This window comes from Herpailurus yagouaroundi, unplaced genomic scaffold (genome assembly GCF_014898765.1).
Source record: "Herpailurus yagouaroundi ecotype Mexico unplaced genomic scaffold, PumYag 186, whole genome shotgun sequence".
Classification (NCBI taxonomy): domain Eukaryota; kingdom Metazoa; phylum Chordata; class Mammalia; order Carnivora; family Felidae; genus Herpailurus; species Herpailurus yagouaroundi.
The window spans coordinates 46,549,220-46,560,978 of record NW_024412417.1 but is presented as its reverse complement, the minus strand read 5'-3'; the positions used below and the strand labels follow the sequence as shown (position 1 = coordinate 46,560,978).

Here is an 11,759-nt window from a genome sequence, read left to right as displayed (position 1 = left end):
CCCCCCCCTGCCCCAGCACACACGCGCCCCCAGCTCGCCCATCCAGTGTTCCAAACCTCCGGCTCCAAGCTGTTCCCTGGGCAGCGCCTGTGTTTTGTCTTGTGTGCATGCCCTCCCGGCTGTCCCTTTGAAGACACCTTTATTTCCTGTGGCCAAGCTTGGCCCTGGAGGAGAGGGGCCGGTGCATCTGTGCATCCAGGTCCAGAGCCCCTGCCCTGCACATTTCTCCGCATCCCAGCACCGCTTTCCTTTTCCCGAGCAACCCCTCCTCCTGGAGCTCTCGAATTTAACCCATTCCTCCCCAAGGTGTGTTGCTCTTGATTGGGTTATTGGGGAGCACTTTCCAGTTGAGGGCTTTTCCAGGGGAGGTATATCAAAACGGGGAGGAATGGTGGTTTGGGAAAAGTCCAGCCTCCTGGTTAGCTATCCATAATAATTCTAGAAAGTGGGGGGCGGGGGGGGGGCGGTTGCTAGGGAGGAGTGGGAAGGGGTGGAAGGGGCACTTGATCTCCTGGGGAGTGTGAGATTTTTTTGTTTTTCCAATGGGGGCACCGTGGGTCAGACTGAGCCACCGAGCCCTATCGGACACCTCAGCTGACTCCAGCAAAAGAGGCCTTGGAGCCCCTGGTCATTGGGGCGTCTCCTAGTCCTAGATCCTGGGAAGGGAGGAGGGTTTGGAAGGTGAGTGACCGAAGCAGTTGTTGTCGGGTCAAATGATTGTCAGAATCGAAGCCTGTTTCCGCTGGGGAAACGGTCTTGCCAGCGTCCTGTGTACGTGCCTTGCACTTTTCCTTCGCTACGACCGCCTCACACCCTCCGGCCATCGGCAGACAGGTAGGGCGTGGGGAAATCTGTCATCTCTCCGTTTTGTGCTTGGGGGAAAAAAGAAAAAGAAAATGAAAAGCTGGAGGATTGGTTTATTAAGTAGTGTCACTAATGGTTGGCATCAGAAACAGTAATCCCTAGCCTCTTTTAAAAATTAGGAATAATTTCCTTGCTTTTCAGCTAGGTCTGAATTAGCTATTGAAGGAAAGAGTAAGAGTTCATTTAAGGCTTGGGAGAGATTTTGCAGAATCTGCTTGAAGTTCAAGAGTGGCAGTGTTGGTAGTCTGGAGCTTTGCAGGCCCGGGGTGGAAGGACCCGGACTTGATCAGGATCTCTTGTGCGCCCTGGTGAGGGGGTGGGGAATAGGTTGTCTTCAAAATTGGGAATTTCGGCTCCATTCTGGCTAATTGTTTTTGTGGGCAGCAGCTGTAAAAGAAAGAAATGGATCTTTTGAGATGCATTTGAAATGCATATTAGGTATTTAGTGGTGGCTTTTTAGTGGCCCCGGGTGTCCCCCAGGGAGGCTGCCCACCCACTCCTGGGGCCGGTGAGTTGCCTGCTTCCCTTGCAGAGACGAGGGCTGTGGCCTTGGCCCGTGTCGCCTCGTGAGAGCAGAGCAGAGATTGGACCGGGTGAGCTCGACCTCCAAGGTGGCTAGCAGCTTTTAACATCCTGGGGCTCTCTGTGTTCTCCAACTTTGCTTGTTGGAGAGGAGGGGAGCTGGGGAGGGGCGGGAGGAGCCTGGGAATGGGGCCCTGCCCTCTCTGAGCCGGGAGATCCCGCCCTGCAGGTCTGCAGGGGGGAGGGGCTGCGGCAACGGCAGCTCCCCCATCCCCAGTGGAGGCGGGCAGTCCAAGAAGGTATTTTGGCCAGCGATTAGGGTGCTTGACGTTGGGCTGGTTTTATCTGTGTTGTCAGAGGGACGGTGGGGGGAAGAGCGGACGGCTGCGCCGGGGTCCGGGCTGTAGTGTTATTTTCTGGCCGTGGTGCCCGTTCGTCCCTATCGCCCGTCTGCACCCTCTGCCCCCTCTGCCTTCTTCTGCTTGCCCTGCCAGCCCCGAAGCCCAGCCCCGTGTAGCCGTTAGGGGTGGTTCGTGACTAACAGCCTCGCGGCCTGGCACAGGGTCAGGGTGGCTGGTGAGCGCCGTAGGTGGCAGGCAACCCCAAATTGCCAGTGCCCTCCTCGGGAACACCCCCGGCAGAGCCCCGTCTGTAATCTGTGGAGCCAGAATGCGCTGGAAGCCGTGTTCCTGGTGAGGGTGCTGCTGCACAGCCGTTTCCTCTGGTTCCCCAGATTTCTTTATCACACCACAGTTCTGTTGACAAAGGTGCACTCAGGGAGACTCCATTAGGAGGGCCGCCTCGACTCCAGGCCAGGAAACATGAGAGCGGTTCAGCTTTGCTGAGTGGAAATCTGACCAGAGGGAAAAAGCCTCCCAGATGAGGAGCAGCCATATAGAAAGGAGGGGGTGGGAGAGGACCCCCAGAGCCGGGGGCGGGGGCAGTGTCTGCAGGGGGGCTCAGAGGCGGAGGCCAGGCCCCCGTGCACCTCCCCCACAGGCGCCCAGACAAGGACCCCTTGTTTAGATTAGCTTAATTACCCCACCAAAATCAATGAACAAGGATCTTTTTAAACATGGAACTTTCAAAATGTGCTTGGAGTGGCTTTTTTTTTTTTTTTTTCCTTTATAAAGGTATCAAATGCTAAGCCTTTGTGAAATAAGGCACTTGGAGCGGACTGGGGGATTGTGGACCTTTTCGCTGCGCGCGAAGGAAGCTTCCTGGCCCTAAATCAGAAGGAAGCTTGCCAAAAGTCCTGAGTTCACCGGTCTGCACAATAGCTATTTTCAACCCGCTGCCGTTGGGGTAGCGGTAACACTGGAAACATTTAGTGGGGGCCTAATGGTGTTTATGAACCTCCTTCCTTGGCAAGTGACTTTTAGAGGAGACATTTTAAGAAGATTAAAACGTCCACAGACTTCGAGGGCAACAGCGTAACCCACTTACTGTTTTCGTGTCGCAGATCGAGTTCGCTTTAAGCTTGGCGATCCCGCAGTGGCCCTTCCACTGCGGTGCATGGGCCGATGTCACTCCCACAGGAGCCGACGGGCAGGCATTTGAGGGAGATTGTGGGAAATGAAACACAGCCGTGAAGTTGGAGAGGAGGGCTCTGAGGTCGGTTTGGCTAGTTTGGACCCTTGGGTCAGACGGTGGTCACAGGGTCACACAACGATCAGTGGCAGACTCAGACTCCGTAGGGAACTCCCCCCAGTGAAGGTGGCCGTGGCGCCGGGTTCTTGCCCCCCGAGGGCAGACACAGGGGTGGTGCCTCCGCGAGGGCGAGGTGGCTCCCCTGCAGCCGAAGGGATTTGCAGAGCCTTTTCAAGTTACTCAGCGGGGCTACCTTGCCCGCCCACCTCTGCTTGGCCCAAAGCCCAGGTGAGGGAAGCATTGTTCGGTCGACCTCGACCGTGTTTTCATCCTCCCAAACCTGTGGAAGGATTTTGCTGGCAGAGAGGAAGACTGCATTCCTGAACCAGCGCCCGAGGGGCGCTTTCCTTAAAAGTACCTCCTAACCTGGGATTCTGTGGTGTGGCTGCCCCGGAGCGAGTGTTTAGAGTTTGCCAGAGGGCCTCTCCTGGGGTTCTGCCTCTGAATCCTGGGGCCATTTGAATTGACGTGCAACTGAATTCTTCCCAGTGTAGGGAAAGGAAGATCTTGAACACAGAATGCATAGCCAACCCCTAAAATCGCTGCTAAGAGGAGTTGGAACTGCGGCCAGATGCAGTGGTCACTCGCACAAATCGAGCCATCACTCGGTCATTGCCAGGCCAGAAAACTGGCGCGCTTCTCACTGCCGACCATTTAGTCCTCGCCCTGGCAAAATCTGTTTATCCAGAAGAGTACGATGTTTGGTTTGAAATGGGAAGGAAATATTTTCCCACCAGTTATTTTGAGGGGAGGGGCTTTGCCACCTCTACACCGGAGATGAACTTGTTTTGCCAGAGTTCACTGGACGTAACAAGGGGGGGTGGTGTGGGGAGCACGTGGCTGCCTAAATGCTGGGTCTTTCAGCCTTGGGATGCCTCGTAGCCGAGACCTTTGGAGTTTTTTGTTCATGCCCTGTAAAATAACTTTGATGAAAACTACAGGCACGTTTCTGAGTTGACATTGAACTTTATTGCTAATTTTTTGGAATTTTGTTTTGAGGGAGAGAGAATCCCAAGCCGGCTCTGTTCTCTGCTCCGAGCTCTGGCAGCAAAGAGCCCGATGTGGGGCTCAAACTCAGGAACCGTGAGATCGTGACCTGAGCCGGTAGCAAGAGTTGGACTCTGAACCTGCTGAGCCACCCAGGCGCCCCGTTATTGCTGATTTTAAATAGCTGAGAAAGAGAACATTTTTGGAGTATTGTAAATGTAGACATTTTAAGTTGCAGTCGTACCGCTCTTGAAAGTATCCGATATGAAATTCACTAATGATTTGATGACCACGGTTGCCTTTTAGAAAACGGAGCAGCAGACTGTGAACGGTTGTAATGCGTACGTGTTCTTTTCCTCTCGAACTTGGATGTTTGTTCCACTTTCCCTCGTGGAGTTTTATTCTAAAGTCACAGACTTTTACACTGGAAAGTCTTACTGATTGTTCTTCACGCTTGTGACACACGTGTACATAAATTGTGGTTTAAAACATTGCTGTGCTCAGAAGGCTGTTGTTAAGCCCATCTAGAAGCAGTTTTTCTCGGGGCGCCTGGGTGGCGCAGTCGGTTAAGCGCCTGACTCCAGCCAGGTCACGATCTCGCGGTCCGTGAGTTCGAGCCCCGCGTCGGGCTCTGGGCTGATGGCTCAGAGCCTGGAGCCTGTTTCCGATGCTGTGTCTCCCTCTCTCTCTGCCCCTCCCCCGTTCATGCTCTGTCTCTCTCTGTCCCAAAAATAAATAAACGTTGAAAAAAAAAATTTTAGAAGCAGTTTTTTTCATTGTAATTACCGATACAAAACTAACCACAGAAGCATAAATGTATCATTGATCTTCATAATTACTGAATGCCCAAAATGAAAATACATTGGAAGGTATGATCTGGGTGGGGGTCCATTTGAAGTGCCTCAGTTAAAAGGAATTACTGATCTGCCCTTGGTGCCTGGTACACACCCTTGCTGCTGGAACATTCCAGGGAGGAGTGACTCCTGCTGGTCCTGGAGGAAGGGAGCGTGTGAAGGCTGGGGCTGCCCCCGCTGGCGAGGGCTCAGGCCATTCTGACCCTTCCCTTGGGGACATTGAGATCTGTGGACTCAGGCTCCCAAAGGCACCCCACCTGAGAACCTCAAAGGTGCTTAGTGCATGGAGGGGTAAAGAGCATCTGCCGCTTCATTACGTTTCGCTGTTAAGCGCTGATCCGTGTGTACTTTAACATTTAATTGCGTGTTTTCTGGACTTATGTGTTAAAGGGCAGAAGATGATACATCTCATGAACGTGTGTGTTGAAGTCAGCGGCAATGCATTTTTATTTGGTTGGGTTAAATTTTAAGCTTAATGGAATTGTGCCTTGAGTTAAATTTTAATTTTCCAGAAAGATGTGTTAGAAGCAGAAAAGACTGCTTGGCCAGGCCTTGGATTCCGAAATGGTTTTTGTCCTGCAGGAATCCAGTGAGCTGCCGTGCTGGGCTCCTTTCTGGGAGGAGGGGAAGGGTGGTGTTGACTTGCCTCTAGGATGAGAGCCCTAGGGGTGGGGATGAGGCTCCCGGGGTTGCCAAGGAACCTGACCACCTGGGGTTTGCAGAGGTGGGGGGCTCTCCCTGAGAGGCCTGGGCGGACCCAAGGACTTCCTCAGGCTGTTTGAAAGTCCTGGGCTGGAGATGCTCTCAAAGCAGAAGCATTCACTATTGTTAGCCCAGAGACCAAAAATGCTTTGGATGGAGAGCTGTAGAACTTTGTATTATAAGATGGTTTTGTGACATGAAGGGAGTTTCCAAAAACAAGGGGTCTCTGGCTTCATCCAGCTTTGGGGTTGGCGGGGGGGGGGGGGGCGGGGAGAAAGCAAGCCACTTGCCTCGCTCCTTGGATCTCAGGAATGTGCGTCCTGAAGTTTTATCTGTCTCCTGTCCTCGGGCCTGGCTGTTAAGAATCCAGTTAAGAATGCTTCCCCACGAGTTTGGATTTGTAAATATTTGGGGACAAGTCCTGTCCTCGGTTTGTGAGGCAGCGCCTTTGTTCTTAGGGATAAGGGCAGAAAGGAGCTAATTCCGGATTGTGTTCTAGGAACCCTGTGGTTTCTGTAAGCAGTGAGGAGTAGTGCTGGGCTAGGCAGCACACCAGACCTGCCCCAGTGGACACAGGGTGGGACATCCGTCACGGGGACCCTCCACTGATCTCTCAAGCACAAACCCTTGTTTACACTTTCCTAGCATTTTGAGCCTTGAGCCTGAAATCAGGGTTTCGGGCTCTTAAAACAAAGGCTAAACGAAAGATGTGTGTTGCTGAAGGCCAGAGGTGACCCTGCGTGGGGGGATTCAGTTCTGGAAACACTGCCTGTCTCCTGGGGCCTGACTCAGATGCCCGTCTACACCCAGCCAGTCGTGCTGCACAGACTGGAGTCACAGAGGAGCTGCTAGTGGTTCTTCGCATCGCTTGTGTAAACCCATTTGCAGGGGAAGCTTGGAGGACGCAGCCCTCTCTCCGGCAGGCCCTGCACACCGCCACCCTCTGCTGGACGGAGCCAGAGCTGCCTGGCCCGATGGCCGAGGTGGCCTCTGTCCTTCAGGGCGCCCATGCGAACGAAGGAGCTCTGATTTGGTGTTAGGGGTGGAGTAAGCAGTTGAGGCCGGCTTGAACTTTGCTTTGCCGGCATGGGCTCGGCAAGCCTAGCGGGACGGGCAAGCCGAAGGGAAGCTTAAGGGCTGTTTGAAGTGTGTTTAGCTCATCCTTGAATGATTCAGATGTCTAAAGTGTTTTTAATTCTTAAGAGGATAGGGAGGGGCCCTATGCCTTTTACTCTGCAGTGGAAATGTCCTCGAGCCCCACGTTGTTCGGGGTGCAGGGACCATTAACATCCAGGGCTGGGCCATCCCTGGCTTTGTGACCTTGGCCCAGAAGCTACCCACTGCCCTGAGCTTCAGTGTGTATGTTGTGATCTGTGGAGCATAATGAGTGCTTGTTCCTGGTACTTAACAGGCCCTGAGAAACATCCAGAAGACCAAGTCCTATGCAGAACACTCAGCCTCATTCTCTGTCTGCAAAACCCAGTCGGGGCTGTCTGTCATTACCTGCATTTTACAGAGAGGAGAAGGAGGCACAGAGAGGCTAAGTAACTTGCCCAAAGACACACAGTAAGTGGCTGAGCCTGGGGGTGAACCCTGGAACCCACCCCCGAGACACGGGGCCCATAGGTCTCCCATGCAGCGCCATGAGCCCCAAAGCTGTGGCGCGCCTCCACCCAGATGAAAAACGGGGTTTACGGGTGTGTCAGGAGTGTATGTTTTTGCAGTTTGAGGTGTCTCGTCTTCACTACAGTGTATGTAAAATACCGGTCACTTTTCACACATGAGATGGTGTTTAACGCTAATCAAATGCAAGATAAAATCAGGACCGTGTTTTTTTTTTGGGGGGGGGGGGTCTTTTTAAATTTTATTTATTTGTTTTTGAGAGAAAGAGAGTGCAGGGGAGGGGCAGAGAGAGGGAGAGAGAGAGAATCCCAAGCAGGCTCCGCACTGTCAGCGCGAAGCCCGATGCAGGCCTTGAACTCACAAACGGTGAGATCATGACCTGAGCTGAAACCAAGAGTTGGACACTCAACTGACTGAGCCCCCCAGGTGCCCGGACCGTGTTTGCAAGCGAACTAACCAGGTGAACTGAGAAGAGCCCGTGCTTTCCGCACCTGCCCGGAAGATGCAGGTGAAAGGAAGCACCTGTGCAGGCCGGTCATCCGTCCTTGGTTAATTGCTGACCGTTTGAACAACCTCTGCAGAAGTGAGGCTGTGTGTGTGTGTGTGCCGATAAGAAAGAGTCCCGTGGATGGTGTCAGTTTGTGGCTGTGAAGTTCAAATAGGGTTTTGATTAAATCTTGTGGGTCTGTGGGAGAGTGGGAGCCAAGTAGATGCGGGCCGTGTGGTTTCTGCCTGCTTCTGATATGGTTTTTGAGAAGAGTTTACAACTTTAATAGGGACTTCCTGCTCGTCCCCTCAGAACCTTGCCCGTCTGGGGATTTATTTTGCCCACGTAGTCCTGCCTCGGCTTGGAGCCCTTCACACGGGGACCGGGATCCCAGGCCTGCCGCCCCACGGTGCCGCCAGCTCCCCGGCCAGAGGGCTTCGCCGTGAGGCTGAGGAAGGTCCTCGCTGCTCGGCGGCATCCCAGTCCCTTTTGGTGGGAGTCCGGGTGCACTTGGCTTTCAGAACCCAGTCGAGGGGCAGGAAACCGCTATGATGTTCCCACTTTCTAAAACACCAAATGGATTGTATGGGGGAGAATCTGAAGAAGAATCTGGACTTCCTAAAGCCATCGCTCAGCAGGCATGTTTCCAGGAGAGTGTGGTAAACTTGGGGGGACTCAAATGATTAGTTCTGTTGACCTGAGTCCCCGTGAGACCCCAGAGGCACTGTGCTTTGAGTTCTGTCGTGCCTGGGCCTCGGCTGTCCTCCCTGTGCATTGGTGGAGTCCTTGAAGCCCCAGGGGATCCCACGGACGTCTGTCTTGGACAGGCACCTGGGACCTGGGAGTGTGCACCGTGGGCCAGCTTCTGTGCCGCCCAGAGTTCACTTGTGAATTTTCTTGACTGCTCTGCATAGAAGCAGTGGTTTCCTTGCTTCACAGATGAGAAGGCCGAGGCCCAGAGCTCTTTGGGGCCCGCCTGAGATTCTAGCTGCTGACTGAATTCTCTGCTGGCAAATGTACGGGGGACAGTGGGAGACGCATAAGCGGTTTTAGCCTAGCAGAGAGGTGACAGTTGAAGAATAATATGGAGACAAGAGTGATAGAATCTAAGGCCCGTCCAACACGAAAGATGATTATCACCACCCTCATGCGTGGCTCCTCAGGGAGGGCTTCCTGGAGGTGGAGGCCCTTTTAACTGTCCTAGGAAGAAACAAAGCCTGACTGTTGGGGCCCGAGGCTGTGAAGTGACAGCCCCACTTGGGTCAGGCAGCCAAGGACTGCTGGGAGGGGGTGGGGGCCCTGTGCCAGAGCCGGCGAGCCAGGGCCGGACTGCGGGGGGGCCCCAGGTGTACTGCTGGCTTGTGTGGAGTCCTTGGACTCTTCCAGGAGCCGTTCGGCCTAGGAGAGGTGTCCCAGCTCGATGCCTGGGCCGTGTGCCCTGCGTGGCATCCGTGCGAGCGCCCTGCTGGCTGTGGCTTGGTCCCTGGCACAAGGAGCTGCCTTTGGTGCTTCCTCCATCGAGGTACACGCGATTGCAGATGGACTGGCTCCTGCCCTGCCCGGCCGCTTTCCGGCCTCCCTGGGGCGAGTTTCTGGGCAGCCCCCCAGGGAGGGCCGGTGGAGCTGCGGCTGCTGGCTGAAGCCGGTGCGGCCCACACCTTTGTGTACACCCGCAGGGGCCGCTGATGGGAGCTGGGTGCTCCAGACCAGCCTCTTTGGGACTCCGCTGCAAGATAAGAGGTAGGAGGGGCTCGAAGTGTCCCGCTGAGACTTCCATCTGCCCAGTGTCCCGTAGTTGGGCACCCAGCCCCCGATAGCATTTGAACTGAAAGCAGCGCTGTGGGGGAGTTATCTCTCTTTTGAAAAGGAGATCTTGTCTTTATTGACGGGATCAGGGGACTAGCCGCAGGTCACATAACTGGAAAGCTGTGAGTGACCCTAGGAGTTCTGGTTGTGCGCCCTTGGGCCATACAGAACAGCTGGTTGCAGGTGAGGAAGCTGAGGCTGGGAGCAGCGAGCTGGCCGGGTCCTGCAGAGATTGGACCCTGCTGCCCCCACTTGTGACTTGCTCCTTAACCTGTGAGCCCCAGGGTCCCTACCCAGAACCAGGTGTGATGGTCATGGGTCTGTGCCTTAAGTCTCCGGAGGACCAGGGCAGCCTGGGAGTGTCCAGAAGCCCCGTGAGCACCCATACGCCTTCGGTAGCAGGTCCGCGCTCCTTGGCCGAGTTTTCTGAGCACTGCCCCCCACTACCTTCTGGGTCTCCCTTGCACCCCAATCTGCGGCCTCTGTACCAGTCAGGGCTTCACCCGCGGATGCCATTTTGTGGCCTGTTCCTGCTCCCTCCGTGGGATGCCAGCACCCTATGCCAGCAGAAGATAGACCTGGATTTCGTGGATCCCGAAGGCCATGTGGAAAGCCAGCGTGGAGCCTGGCAGACCTGGCGAGGTGACCTGGGTCCGTTACCTGCCGCTTCCCGGCTCCCGGCCCTCACCTGTGAACTGAGGCCGCTCGGAGTGCCACAGGATTAAGGGAGAGAGGCCTGGGTGTGGGGCGGCCCCTGGGAGATGCTCAGCTAGCCATGACCTAGGAGGTGATTCTCCAGTGCTGCCCGGCCCCGAGGAGCATCCGGCACCCCGTAGATTCCCGGAAGCCCTCGGAGCCTTTGAGGCGGGTCCGAACGGGCCCTTCTCCCCACTCTGATCCGTCCTCTTATCGTGAGGACTGAGGAGCTCTTAACCATGTGCCAGACCTGCAGCCGCTGACCCCTGGCCGTGCACCTCGGTCTCTGAGGCCCGAGTACCCTGCCGGCGGTGGACTTCGTGGCAAGGGCTGGGACCCCAGGGCTGGCCCGTGGGCTCCGGACCCTCCTGCTCCTGGCTGGCAGCGTCCTCCCCGGCTGGCTCTTTGCCACCGGCTGGTCCTAAGCTCTAAACTATTCCTGCCCACGTCTTCTCGTAGATTTTCACCCCGGGAAGATCTTGTCTAGATCTTTTTTTTTTTTTTTTTTCCTTTTCCCCAATTGCAAGGCTTTTATTCGTGTAGTATTAATTCCCAACTTAACTGTGCCTTCCCCTACACTCTGAGCTGAGCCCCCATCAGGCTGTCTGCAGGGGGCTTCGGTTTACATCTTATACTTGCTATGGCGGCATACATCTCGCCCGCATTTTGTGGGCTGTGGTGTAAGTCGACTACCCACCCTGCCGGCTACACAGTGAGTTACTCGTTTGCATCAAACAGAGCCCACGCTTCCAGTCAGCGTGGGGTTGCCTTTCAATTCCATTTTCTTTGCACTGTCCCCGAGTAACTGCACCTCTGGGCGTCTGAAACCCGTTTTGGTGATTCATGTGTAGTTTGGGCCCTTCGGCCTACAGGCCTCTTGTCTGGAGTGTCTGGAATCCGCGTACACATCCCGTCTTGCCTCCGAGAAACTGTTTCAAGGCCGATGGCTCTAGTCTTGATTTTGTGATGCATTGAGAATGATCTTCTTGAGTCACTCCTTCGCAATTACCCAGAGGCGATAGTGTTATCATTGCCAGCTGCTTCCTCCCCCGCGACTGAACGAGCCTGTGTGTCCCCGTCGTCACAGAAGGGTATTGGCCGCTGTATCTGTTGTGCCCTTCTGTTTGCAGGAAGCAGATGGGCATCGCAAGTAGAGTGATGAGCGTTAGGGCCGTACAGAGAGGTGGGCAGGGTTAAGGGACACCGGCAAGGGAGGTGACACCCCACCCTGGGCCTGGCCGCAGCTGGGAGCCTTCCCCCCCCAGGCACAGGGGCACCTGCACCCGGGGGCTGCAGGGGAGGTGGTGGCTGTCTGTGGCCAGCCGATGCTGGCCAGTCAGGGCGGGAGCCCGGGAGGCCAGCGTCTTCACCGCACCTGCCACTGCTCTTCTGCGTGGTCACCGAGGTGGAGCATGTGTGGATGCGTGGTCTTCAGCCGCCTGCCATGGTTCCCTGTTTGGTGGGAGCCGATGCCTGTGGCTTTATGGGAATTTGGGGTCTTTGTAAAGTGGCGGAAGGGAGAAACTGAGTTGCCCAGCATAGCTGAGAAACCCAGGCTGAGTGGGCTT

General features: G+C 55.2%; 1 protein-coding gene and 1 long non-coding RNA gene across 2 annotated transcripts in view; one reads left to right on the top strand and one right to left on the bottom strand.

Annotated features, from left to right (window-relative positions):
* LOC121043044 (uncharacterized) overlaps positions 1-197 on the bottom strand; it is a 5,150-nt gene extending 4,953 nt beyond the window's left edge. Inside the window, exon 1 of the long non-coding RNA XR_005796662.1 lies at positions 57-197. This is a non-coding gene — a long non-coding RNA (uncharacterized LOC121043044). The remainder of the gene's footprint in view (positions 1-56) is intronic.
* The window catches only part of SLC45A4 (solute carrier family 45 member 4), an 82,655-nt gene that overhangs the window by 691 nt on the left and 70,205 nt on the right, over positions 1-11,759 (top strand). The gene's annotated exons all lie outside the window — the stretch shown is intronic.